Below are 13,411 nucleotides of genomic sequence, written 5' to 3' on the forward strand. Positions count from 1 at the left end.
ATTAGGAGCGAGGCTTATGTAAAGATTTAAAGATCAGTGATAAATATACAGCAGCAGCATCCTCATCATAAAAAAGATGTCACTAGTTAGTATTTTATTGTTGCTGATTTAGGCAAATGAAGAGATCTGTAATTTCTACAACTCTTTCTCTCCTTTGAGAGGTGGAACTTATTTCTTCTCACCTTAAATCTGGTTAGGTTCTGTAACTGCTTTGAGCACTAGAATACCACAAAAACTGTGATGTGCCCTCTCCTATAAAATGGAGACCCAGACCTCCTTCCACCTCTAGTCTTTTGGGATGCTTGCTCGTGGCATACCCTTTCTAAGAGCACAGACACCATGGTGTGAAAAGACTTAGTCTAGTGGTGAGGCCAGTAGAAATACTGCAGTTAACAGTGTCAGCTGTACTTCCGCCTGAATTTTGGTGATATTCTATTGCTCAAAGCAGTCGCAGAACCTAACCAGATATAAGGTGAGAAGAAATAGTTTCCATCTCTTGAAAGAGAGAGTTATGGAAATTACTGACATCTTAATTTGCCTAAGTCAACAACAATAATAATAATACACTTTAAAATTATCATTTGTGTATATATTTCATTTACATCTGTGGGAAATATAGTATGTTTTTTAAAGCATTCATACAGTGTGAACTAATGAAATCAAGGATACACACATATTCATCTTCTTAAATTTTATTTTTTTTAAAAATTATTATTATCGGGCAACAACTCACATAGCACCAACTTTGTGAAAGCTATCTATTATTTGGTTATGGGATTACAAAAGTTAATAGCACAGTATTTGTGTTCAAATTATTTAACTCTTACAGTATTAGTCAGGACCTGGGGCTGCTCACTAGACATAGAAGGTAGATTTGTAAATTCAATATCCCTGTCCACATCTTCCACAACTGCTACAAAAGAAAAGAGTGGGGCCAGCAGGTGGCATGGTGATTAAGGCACTAGAATCCCACATGGCTGACTGCAGTTCAAGTCCCAGACTCCATGGCTTGAAACTCATGCCAGGTGTGTGTACATGCATTCCCAAAATACCAAGAGGAGAATAAAGGAGAAGGGATTGTGGTGTGTCCATCCCTCCTGGGGGGTGATTTTTCACTTTCCCTCTCTCTGTCTCTCTTTTTCTGGTAAGTACACGTGCCCTATGGCAAAAACCAAAGGAAAAAAAAAAGAATGAAAGAAAGAAAAAAGAAAAGAAAGAACAAGCAGAATATTAGGCCCCCTCTGCCACCTTTCCCCCCATCTTTGGAACAAATGGTGGAGTAAGACAAGTGATATGATAATTTAAGTGCAATTTTGGGTCAGGATGCCTAGATTCAATCCAGATACCACCAATAGTCAACTTTAAATCTCAAGAAAGTCCCTCATCTATAAAATAGATATCAAATTACAACATGCTGTTAATAGTATTAATAAAATAAACCTATATCAAGAGTTGTCTCATCTCTTTCTTGTATTCATTGAATATTTCCTACCAACAAGAGTGCTATGTTTCAGTCCCTAGATTCCCAAGAACCTACATCATATGTGCAACATAAATATACTATTTTAATCGGAATTTAATGTTATTCTGTTTCTTGATTTTTCTGGTTATCATTATGCTTCCTGTATTGTTTTTGCTTCTGATAAAGGAAGTTTTTCTAGGTGAACACATTTCTTTGAGTAGAGATGTTAATATAACCATTTTTGTCCTTAACTTAGATTTTATTTCTCTTGAAGATGACTCTTTTATCTTTTACTAGATACTCTGATAATTTTTATAGTCTTATTTTTAAATTATTTATTCATTTAATTCCATTTGTTATTATTTTTTTAATTTGACCAGAGACAGAGAGAGAGAGAGAAAGATGGCAAGCGAAAAAGCAAGCCGTCAGGTCCAGGACTTGAACCACCATTGGCCATGTGGAAATTGAGTGCCTTTAACTACCACGCCACCTGCCAGTCCCATATGTTCATAGTCTTGTCATCTTGTTTTCCTCTTCTGTTCTATCCATCCCTCGCTTTTATGCCTGATCAATTTTCACACATTTTCCAAAGCGAACATCCTTGCTTTAGGTAAAATCCTTCCTTCTGACAAAGAGCTGATTGGATGGTTTAATATTTAATGCTCTAACTTACATAGACTTCTAAAAGAGATGACAGTAGGAAGTGTTTACAATATAAAAATATACATGTGAGGATGACTCTCAGGAGCTTTAATTGATAACCATGAAACACCTGAAAACCTTATTTACACTCTTCTCAGTCCTATACATACCAATAGCCAACTTTTAAGGGATAATTCAGAATATTTTCCTTATTACCTTTTTCTGCATTATCAAAATGTTAAACAGATGATACATTTGGAGGTGTGCCCAACACATTGTCAAATCCTTGTCTATGAAATAGAGAGCACCCCTCAATTTATATGTATTTAAAGCAATATTAAAAACATTCAAGAAAACAGAAAATTGTGGTAGTACAGAGGGAATTCTCAAAATGAAAGCGAATGTGATGAGCTGATTTAGAGCTCACAAGAGCACTGCAATTCAGAATGGCAACACTAGGTGGCATGATAACTACATATTGATAGGAAAAAACCACTTGGCTAGAAGATCCGTATTGTTTCCTTAATGCTTCAGGCATTATTAAAACAATAGAATACTGCAATGCTCCACTTTCAAACACCAAGTTGTGGGTGAAAACTTACTTTCCTTTGTCATTATTGCATAAAGAGTGGGAAAGCAGGATCCAAACGGTATATATTTACCTAATAGTCAAAGTTCTGAGTTTTGCTGTCAGACCATAAACAATGATAGTAATAGATTTCACACCTACTACAAGCACACAAAATGTTCTACTTTAGATTCATCAAAGATGTTCACATATATTATTTTATTTGATTCTCACAAAAAGTCCATATTACAGAAGGGAAATGTAACAGAGTATTAATGTCATTATTATAGTGGTCTGTGGTTAGAGATATTAAGTGGTCTATGTGATTACCTAGACAATAAGGTAACATTGTAAAAATGAGAAAGCAAGATCTGCCTAATGGAGAACTATTTCATAAAACATAATGGAAGCTATTTGCCACAGAGAAAGTGAATAACGGCTGTAAATTTTAATTAAATAACAAGTATGTCAGGACCTACACTTTGCTAAAGGGACTAAATTGAGCCCACACAGTGAATAAAGAAGCTGTAGAAAATAAAGTTCCTTATTCCATCAAAATATTTTCCCAATATTTTCCTGTGGATCTGTCGAGACAAGGTCACGGATAGTAGTGGGAAACAAAGACCTGGAGACCAGACTGATTTGGAAGCAAAATTAGCAGAAGAGGGTAAGTGGGAGGGAGACAGAACATTAGGGAGGGAATCAATGACAAAAAGTCCTTAGAAATGGGTGTGGCGATATCAGAGAGGTCTGGCTGTAGAGAGCACAGATCCAGTACTCAATATCCAGACCTTGGGAAGTTACATAAAGGTAAGAGAAGGAAAAGATCCCCATCTCCAGGTCCTAGACAAGGGAACCCCTGCGGGCATCTAGAAACAAAGCAATGAAATAGAGGCTCCTCTGCTATAATAGAGTCAAAGTGAGGGTTGGCCACACGAAGTGAATCACTACAACTGGAGATAAATAACACTTTAAATTTTCTATCAGCAAGGCTGGCTGGAGGCTGAGTCCCTGGATATGGATCTATAATCCTGTTTTCTTAGAGAATGATTTTATTTCATTTTATTTATCATTATTATTTTTTATTTTGACCAGAGAGAGAGAAAAAGAAAGAGAAAGCAAGTCACCAGGTTAGGACTCAAACCATGGTCGGTCATGCATGAGTCCAGGACTTTCACCACCACACTACCGATAGGCCTCTAGGTCTATAATTCTTTATTCTATGTTCCACATGCCTCATAATGATTTCTGATGAATAGGATATATTGAGCCTATAGATAAAACTCAAGGGGTTCATTTATCATTCAAATGAGGCCATCTTTGATAATTCATGGGGAATTGATTTTATTTTACTAATGAGTCATATGATCACTCTATTCAAATCTATTTGTAAAAGAAAAAATCTAATAAATTCTAGACAATTGCATACAGCCAAAATTTTATAATGATATACGAAAACTAAAAATAGCATGGGCAGAATTTTTATTGTTGATAATACTTGCATAATTATCTTTTATATTCTGTCACTGATAGTTATCTGGAAAATTTTTGTTCAATATGATTTTTTTTTTAGATATCTTTGCTATAGGGTATGTGTGCTCACTAGAGACAGAGAGACAGAAAACAAGAAATTAACCCCCTGGGGGATGGCCACGCCACAATCCCTTCTCTTCCATTCTCCTCTCTGGATTTTCGGCATGTACACACACATGCCCAGCATAAGTTTTAATCTTCGCTTCCAGGTCTGGGGCTCAAACCATTGTCAGGCATGTGGGAGTCAGTGACATAACCATTATGCCATCTGCTGGTCCTGACATTGTTATTTTTTAAATATCAAAAATAGCTTTCAATTTTCAGAGCTGAATATATTTTATGGTTAATAAATTCAATATTTTGATACTTCTATCACTTTTTCTTGGTTAAACATACTAATTGTTTACGGAGGGGTGAAGTACCTGGTAGGTTTAGGGAAAGTTCTTAAAAACAGAGGATAGTTTCAATTTGATTAAAACAATTTTTAAATTATTTAATTTAATTTTATTATCATTATTATTATTTAATTTGCTTTAGGGCATGTGTGCTCACCAGAGAGAGACAGAGAGAGAGAGGGAAAGTGATAAAGTAAGCCACCGGATCCAGTACTCTTAATGGTGTTCCTGGTTGGCCATGTTGGAGTCTGGCACCTTAACCATGGCATCTGCTGGCCTCCATCAATTCTATTATCTAATGAAAATGTATAGCACATCAACATTATATTTCTTCTACAGATATTACAAACACACTTGTCAAATAATTCTTCTTTTTATGAATCTTTTGAATGCTTCACCAATTTTTGATGCTTTAAAACTGTTGCTCTTCTCAATTGCATTTTGCTCAATAGAGAACATAAATTTCCCCAATTAAAAAGAGGAACTGAATCAAAAGCTCTTCTAACAAGACAAGATATTTCAAAGTAAAATTATAGAATTTAAAAAATTAAATATTCTACACTTTTGAGTTTTCATCATTTAATATTTTTCAATTCTCCACATGCTGTTCTGGCAATGAATAAAACAGTTTTTTGGTATTTAAGTCTTGTTTGCTATGATTGCTGTTCAATGCAATCTTAAAAAGATGAAAATTTATGGCTCTACTATAAAAAACTCTTTAAATAACAATCTCCATCTAAAAATGAACAAAATACCCAAATATAAGGAAAATAAGTTTTTTTAAAGTTTAAATAAAATGGTAGGACATAGGATAATTTACAAGATAGATTTTCAGGAGATAAAATATTTCTAAAACCTAATTGAAGACAGGCAAAAACGCATGTAGAGTCAAACTGAAGTTTTATTTTCTAATTAACATTATTTTCATCCCATTTTCTCATTTGGAAATTACATTTGACAACTGTAACTGTCAAAATTGATCAAATATAAGTTATTAAATATTAATTAAAATATATAAAATATAAACTATATGTGAATCACAAACTATTTATATTCCATAGATTTCTTCTTTTTTTTCCAATTTTGCCTGGGGCCAGCAGATGGTATAGCAGTTGCGTCACTGGACTCCCACATGGCCGACTGGTTTGAGTCCCAGACCCAGTGCCTTGAAACTCATGCCAGGTATGTGTGCATGCATGGCCAAGATTCTGGGAGGAGAATGGAGGAGAAGGGACTACAGCATGGTCATCCTCTCTTGCAGGTAATTTCTCACTTTCCCTCTCATTGTCTCTGTCTCTCTCTGACGAGTACACATGCCCTACAGCAAAAACCTCTAAAAATATTTGCCAGAGGGCATGTATGTTTGCCCTAGAGATAGACAGAGAAGGAAAGGGAGAAAGCACCCAACTGGGGTATGTTCATGACATAATCCCTTTCATGTCTTTCAAGATTTGGGGCATGTGCACACGTGTGCCTGGTGTATTTCTCAAGCTGCAGGTCTGGAACTCAAACTGTGTGGTCAGCTATGTGGGATTTGCCTGCCTTAACCACCAGGCCACAGGTTGACCCTAAATCCATAGATGCATTTATTTTCACATTAACTGGAAATTTATTTGCTTAAAATCTAAACATTGTTAGTTTGAGAAGAAATCCACTGTGATGTGTGTGTTGATTGGGCCATTTAAGCTCTAGAGTGTTTTTTATTACAATTTTTTAAAATAATTATTTATTATTATTATGGTTAATATTATTTTTCACATGAGTTTTGCCAGAGAAAGAGAGGGAGAGTGAAAAAGCAAGCTGTCAGGTCCAGGACTCAAACCATGGCCAGCCATGTGGGAATTCCAGCACCTTATCCACCATGGCACCTGCGGGCCCAAAATCATGCACTTGTCGAGAGAGACAGAGAGAGAGAGAGTGAGATGGACTCGATGACACAATCCTCCAGCCTCCATAGGTTTTTGTCATAGGGCGGGCACCACCATACCCTAGAGTGGTTTTAATTGTTAAAATTTTATAGAAAAACATATATATATATGCACAAATATATGTACACATGTAAACATATTATACAGACACACACATACGTAAGTATGTAAAACATGGACCATTAGAGAATGAAATGTAAAATCAGGAGTGATTTCAGTTTTGGTGCCCCCCCTTCTTTTTTTCATCCTTAAACACTGTAGCAGAATAAAAGGATCACTGGTTCTGAGTCTCTCTGAGATTAACAAGTGATGAAATAAAAAAGAAAACCCACATCCTCAAATAAGGCCAGGTAACCCCACCCTCCCTCCAAGGTAAAAAATATGAGTACTTTTGGTAGCAATTTAGAATTCATCTTTATCTCTGACCTGCCTCATAGGTGAAATTTAAAGTTATTATTTTTTGACACATTTATACTGTATATATAGGTATATAAACTCAGATGAGCGCATGCGCTCACCAGACAGACAGAGAGAGACATAGAGACAGAAAGCAAGAAATCACCCCCCAGGGGGGGATGGTCACGCCGCAATCCCTTCTCCTCCATTCTCCTCTCAGGATGTTGGGCACGCACGCACACGCGCCCGGAGTGAGTTTTAAGCTACCGGGTCCGGGATGCGAACTGCAGTCGACTACGTGGGAGTCCAGCGACATAGCCATTACGCTAACTGCTGGTTCCCTCCACGATTTTTTGATTACTGCTCAATGAGCTATTGTGTAGCAGAAAGCAAAGTTTCCATAGTGTTCACCTCCAATCTTACTGCTTTATAACTATGGTATACCTACCATTAAAAATAAAAAGAGAGGGAACCAGCAGTTAGCGTAATGGCTATGTCGCTGGACTCCCACGTAGTCGACCGCGGTTCGTGTCCTGGACCCGGTGGCTTAAAACTCACGCTGGGCGCGTGTGTGTGCGTGCCCAAGATCCCGAGAGGAGAATGGAGGAGAAGGAAAAAAAAAAAAAAAAAAGAGAAAGCAGTCAATCCAGTGATTAATTTGACATGGCTTTCATCGGGAAAGGGCATGGTGGCAAACAGAAGACCAATCGACAAAAAGTTAACTTAAACACACTTAAACACCCAATGATTTTCTTAAAAGAGAGAGAGATGTTATTTTCAACAAATGGAAAAAAGCACTGAAAGCCCATGAATAAAGCCATAGCCAAAACTATGTACTATGGGGCCAGCAGATGGCGTTGGGGTTATGTCGCTGGACTCCCACATGGTCGGTTCAATTCCTGAACCTGGTGGCTTGAAACTCAAACCAGGTGCGTGCGTGTGTGTGTGCATGCACCCTAAGGCAAGAATCTCTAAAAAAAAAAAAAAAAAACAAAAAACAAACAAACAAAAAAAACCTATGTACTATTTTTAGTAGATTTTCTCTTTTTTTTTCCCTCTCTTTTCTTCTCTCCCCAAACCATCATCACTTTCAATCGTTCCCAGACCCAGCTTCATCTTCAGACCCCTCATCCCCAGATATCTCAGGTTGGGGACTTGTGGATGTTTTCTTCTTCGGAGGGCTTTCTGGTTCCTCGCCTTCTGCTTTGGGAGAAGGATTCTTTTCTTTTGATACCTTTGAAACTGTGGGGTGACTGGCTTTCCCTTTGCCTGTCACAGGGCATAGCCTCACTGTAGCTTTTAGCCTGGGTTTATGCATTTTCCTTTCTTTTCTCTCAGGTTTGGCCTTAGTCATCTTTTTTGTTTTCTTTTTTGAACTGCCATAATCATTATCGTCATTGTCTTCCATTAGAAAATCTTCATCACTGCCAGAATCTTTCTCCTGTCATGGTGCCTCACCTCCCCTTCTTGTTCTTCCTCACTACCCACATCTTCCATGAGCATCTCTCTCTGTTTACAGAGAGATGCTGCCTGCCATGGCTGGCACACAGTTTTGTGATCTTTTTCATCTGCATTGTCCTCTGCTGAGTAAGAATCATCCCACTCGGTCCTCACATCTTTTTCTACTGAGTGCTCACTATTCACTCCTGTGAATTCTTTCCAGATCATCTCTTATTATTAGCTTCTTGGGGAGGTTATAGAATTTTCGTAGTAGGAGAGCCCGAATCTCTCCCGTTGTATTCATCTGCATCAGCAGATTCCTAAAACTGAATAATCGATGGCCTTCCTATTTCTGACAGGCTGAGAAGTGTTCACTGTTGAAACAAGACTGAGTAGAGAAGCCAAAGGCCAGAACCGCTGCCCCCAAACCCTGAGGGCTTGGCACCCCATCCTCCACCCCCTGAACTTGAGCCCTTGGGGCCACTGCCACTGAATCTCTAACTGCTGGCTTCTCAAACTCCACTGTTTCTTGGTTTGGGGCCTCTGGATCAGATGAGCCCCACTATTCCCTGTCACTTCAAAATGGATTAATCAAATTAGCCCTAGATTTCTTAATTTAAACACAACATTGTTTTTCCCACAATACCTTGCTCCATTAAATTTGTGTTCTTCCAAAGTAGTCCTACATTCAATAATAAATCTCAAAATTGAATTTATAAGAGCAGTCGCAACAATGTCAGGTATTTCACCTTTGACAGACTGAACTGCCAATGGCTTTATTTTGATATTATGAATTTGATGACAAAATTGAACTCTTATGAGCTTTAACATTATGGAATTTCTTTATTGAAATGTCTGAAAATATCCATATGAAACTGTCATTCTTTAATTGCATGTGAATTTCTTTTGCTAATGGAACCAACATGTTAACAGTGCTGTGTGTGTGTGTGTGTGCATGAGAATAGTATTAACATGAGTGAAACTGGGACCAGCAGTTAGCATAATGACTATGTCGCTGGACTCCCACGTAGTCGACCGCGGTTCGCATCCCAGACCCGGTAGCTTAAAACTCACACCAGGCGCGTGTGCGTGCGTGCTCAAGATCCTGGGCGTGACCATCCCCCCCCCGGGGGGTGATTTCTTGCTTTCTGGCTCTCTCTGTCTGTCTGGTGAGCACATGTGCCCTATAGCAAAAACCTCTCAAAAAAAAAAAAGAGTGAAATTACTTTAGATCAGTCATTTGATCTAAACAAAAAGCCATTTTTCAGTGTTATTTCATCACATCTTCTGCAACTGCACACATCAAATCATCAGCTTTGGTCATTGTCTTCTCAAAATGACTGCTCACATTTGCAGAAGATGCTGATGCCCTTCAGTAGATCTGTGTCTTATTTTCATATGCTCAGTAATATCATCTGCATGGACACTGATCATCAATAAACAATTTGTGCTACTCTCCTTTGCACAAAATCAACTCTCTTAAAAAAATGGAAATTTAGGGACCAGCAGTTGGCATAATGGCTATGTCTCTTGACTCCCATGTAGCTGACCACAGTTTGAGTCTCGGGCCTGGTGGCTTAAACTCACGCTGGGCACGTGTTTGTGTGTGCCCAAGATCCTGAGAGGAGAATGGAGGAAAAGGGATTGCAGCATGGCCATCCCTCCTGGGAGGTGATTTCTTGCTTCCTGTCTCTCTGTTTTTCTCTGTCTTTCTGGCGAGCACATGCCCCCTATAGCAAAAACATCTCTGAAAAAAAAATGGAAATTTAGTAGGAAAAGTTTCAATAAATTGTTCTATTCTTTCTTTTTAATACATTGCTCTCTTATGGGTTTATTGCAAAAATAAGTATATAAATAAATAAACATTACCAAATAAATACCAATGAATAAATGTACATTTATCCCATACAATAAATGACAAAACCATGATAGCAAGACTATTCTGATTACCTTTTATATGCTCTGTGTCAAGATGTCTAAGCCTCTAGTTTCTACATTTTTTTTTTTTGCTATAGAGCACGTGTGCTCTCCAGAAAGACAGACAGAGACAGAGACAGAAAGTGAGAAATCAACCCCTGGGGCGATGGCCACAATCCCTTCTCCTTCATTCTCCTGCCGGGATCTTAGACATACATGCACACGCGCCTGGTGTGAATTTAAGTCACCAGGTCTGGGACTCACACCACGGTCGACTACCTGGGAGTTCAGCAACATAGCCATTATGCTGGGAACCAGCAGTTAGTTTAGTGGCTATGTCACTGGACTCCCATGTAGTCGACCGCGGTTCGCGTCCCAGACCCGGTGGCTTAAAACTCACGCCGGGCATGTGTGCGTGCATGCCCAAGATCCCGAGAGGAGAATGGAGGAGAAAGGATTGCGGCGTGGCCATCCCCCCTGGGGGGTGATTTCTCACTTTCTGTCTCTCTGTCTCTCTCTGTCTGGCGAGTGCACACGCCCTATAGCAAAAATCTCTCCAAAAAAAAAAAAACATAGCCATTACGCTAACTGCTGGTGCCAAATTACATATTCTTAATCAATCATTTTCAAGTTTCCTGTTGACATTTCAAATGCTTGTCTAGTTTTCAAGCCACAGCATAGAACAAAGAACGGAAATGGCAGGCAGGACTGCAGTGTTAAACATTTTCCCCACCATGACTGTAGATTACTACTCAGTTTAGTGTGAGTCCCCTTCACATTGTTAGTAGCAGTCCTCTGTGTCATCCTTAAAAAGGAAGTTTTAGTTATGTTGAAAGTAAAAGAGATCAGGAAAAGAGATAGATTCTCAAACAACACCCCCCCCATTTAACCACATGTGGATATGGGGGACTATTTTAAGTGCACAAGTATGTTACATATTACTAGAGAGGACTATAGCAAAAAAAGGACCTACAGTAGTAGGTCCACCAAACATGTATTAGTCTATTTCATTACCACTATTAATAAAAATAGCCTGCTTTAAAATGAAAAAATAGTAAGGGGGTGCTCAAAAATGTTAGAGACCTTTTAAAAGAACACAGATGCCAGTCTTCTGTAGGGTAAATTGAGACAGTTTGAGCATCAAGATGAATACTGGAGTAACAAATTATAAATAGGGAAGCAGATAACCTGGAAGGAATTCTTGTGCAACAAAAAGTACACTGGTAGCACCCAGATATGCTGGGATGTGTGGTCTCTGAATAATGAGTGATGGGGAAACAGCACCAGAAAAAGTTGGGAACTGGATGGATAGACCATAATGAAAAGATTACATTTTCTCAAAGTGAAATGGAAATCAATTAAAGTATTTGAAGCAGCTGCTGTCTGGTTTTCCTTTTTCCAAAATGACTCCAGTTGTAATGTGAAGAATGGAGTGAAAGGATTTGGTCAGGTGAGAGCAACGACTTCGAATAACAATAAAAATAGCCAAGGCAAGAAAAACAAATGCCTAAAGGTTAAAGAAGAGGGAAAATACACGGGAAATGTCATCCTTCCCATCTTAAGTGAAAATCTGCATGTTCATTGTCCAACACAATTCTAAACAAAGGTTCTTGTGACAAAGGTCTTGCTCAAAGAGCAGGTTGCCAGGCTGTGATGCCACCTCAATCCCAGAAAATAAAAGAGATTAAAAAACATGTAAGATGTCCAGTTATTCTATTTTATTGCTTAAATTTTATATTTATGGCAAGATGATAAATTCACTGAATGTATACAATAGAAAATGAAATGATATGCAACGCCAGCATTTCCTTTCTTTCCTGAAGGAAATATCATATTAAAAATAAGTAGTACCATCCAAATCATTCTGCAAAGTGGAATCATATTTTAGCGGGTTAGATACTTATCGGGCTACATTTTGTATTTTAGCATCAACAGCCATTAAAGGAAGAAAAATAGAGTGCCTTGTATGGGAGAAGATGCATATCTTCAAAATCATTTTGACTCTCCACTGGAGCCTTCAATGTTCATATTCATAACAATAGTATAAATGTGAAATAATATAGCTTGGCGCTAGGCTAAAAAACTGATTCCCTCGGCTATACTGATGATGATGCATGTTATCTTTCTTATTTATAGAAAATAATATGAACATGGCGTTATGAGTCACCTTCACACTTCTGTGCTATTCTTTCCTCCTCACATCAACCCACATCAATAAGATATTGCTTACAAAATAGCATGCCAGTACAATTTCCAGTTATTTCAGTATCGAACCTCTCTTATTTATGAGAAAGGAGAGATCAGGTAGAATGAGCATGCATCTACTCAAATGGGACTGAGTTCTCAAGCTTGTTTAGTCTCACTAATCCAATAGTAAATGAAAAATCACTCATTCCGTATGCCCCATTTGAGCTAAACCCAGTGACATAGCACATATTTTTATTCCTATAAAATATTTCTGTCTCATTAGCCCAGTGAAATCTAACCTATAAATTCCAAGAAATAGATAACATATAAATTATATATCCCATAATGTTTTATATGCTGATCATAATGTTGTAATACTGTCTGAGAAATACACGTGTGCTGAGGCAGAGAGGAAGGTCATCCTTTAAAACTATTATTAACTTCACAACATTTTCCAAAGTACCATGTCATTGTTTGCTACATTACACTATCATTCTTCACATGATACCAAAATTAGGATAGCCCATGACATGGTGGTTAAAGTGGCTGGATCCCACATGGCTGACCACATAGTTCAAGTCTTGACCCTGCAGCTTGAGAAACAGCATGCACATGTGCGTACTTGCCCAAGATCCCAACAGGAAGGAGAGATAGGGGAAAAAGGATTGCATTATGATTATACCCTATGAGGGGATGCTTTTTTACTCCCCTTTGCCCCTCCCTCCTGACCTCTCTGGCAATCACATGCAACCCTCTGGGGGATTTTTAAAACGATTTTTAAAAAAATGTACCAAGATTAGTGTGGTCAGTGATTTGAGAGGAGCTCAATCTCTTCACGTTAGAGTGTCAAAAGTTATTAACACAGTGGAGATTGAAATGAAAACATGTTCTTGGTTGAGGCCAGGCTGTGGCGCAGCAATAATACAACTGAACCTGTAGGGAA

General features: G+C 38.2%; 1 pseudogene; it reads right to left on the minus strand.

The window, feature by feature from the left end:
- Nucleotides 1-8,014: 8,014 nt before the first annotated feature.
- Nucleotides 8,015-8,814, minus strand: LOC102488921 (nuclear ubiquitous casein and cyclin-dependent kinase substrate 1 pseudogene; annotated as a pseudogene).
- Between the last annotated feature and the right edge of the window lie 4,597 nt (nucleotides 8,815-13,411).

The sequence above is a fragment of the Tupaia chinensis genome, unplaced genomic scaffold, assembly GCF_000334495.1.
Source record: "Tupaia chinensis unplaced genomic scaffold, TupChi_1.0 Scaffold142961_1, whole genome shotgun sequence".
In the NCBI taxonomy this organism is placed as follows: Eukaryota; Metazoa; Chordata; class Mammalia; order Scandentia; family Tupaiidae; genus Tupaia; species Tupaia belangeri.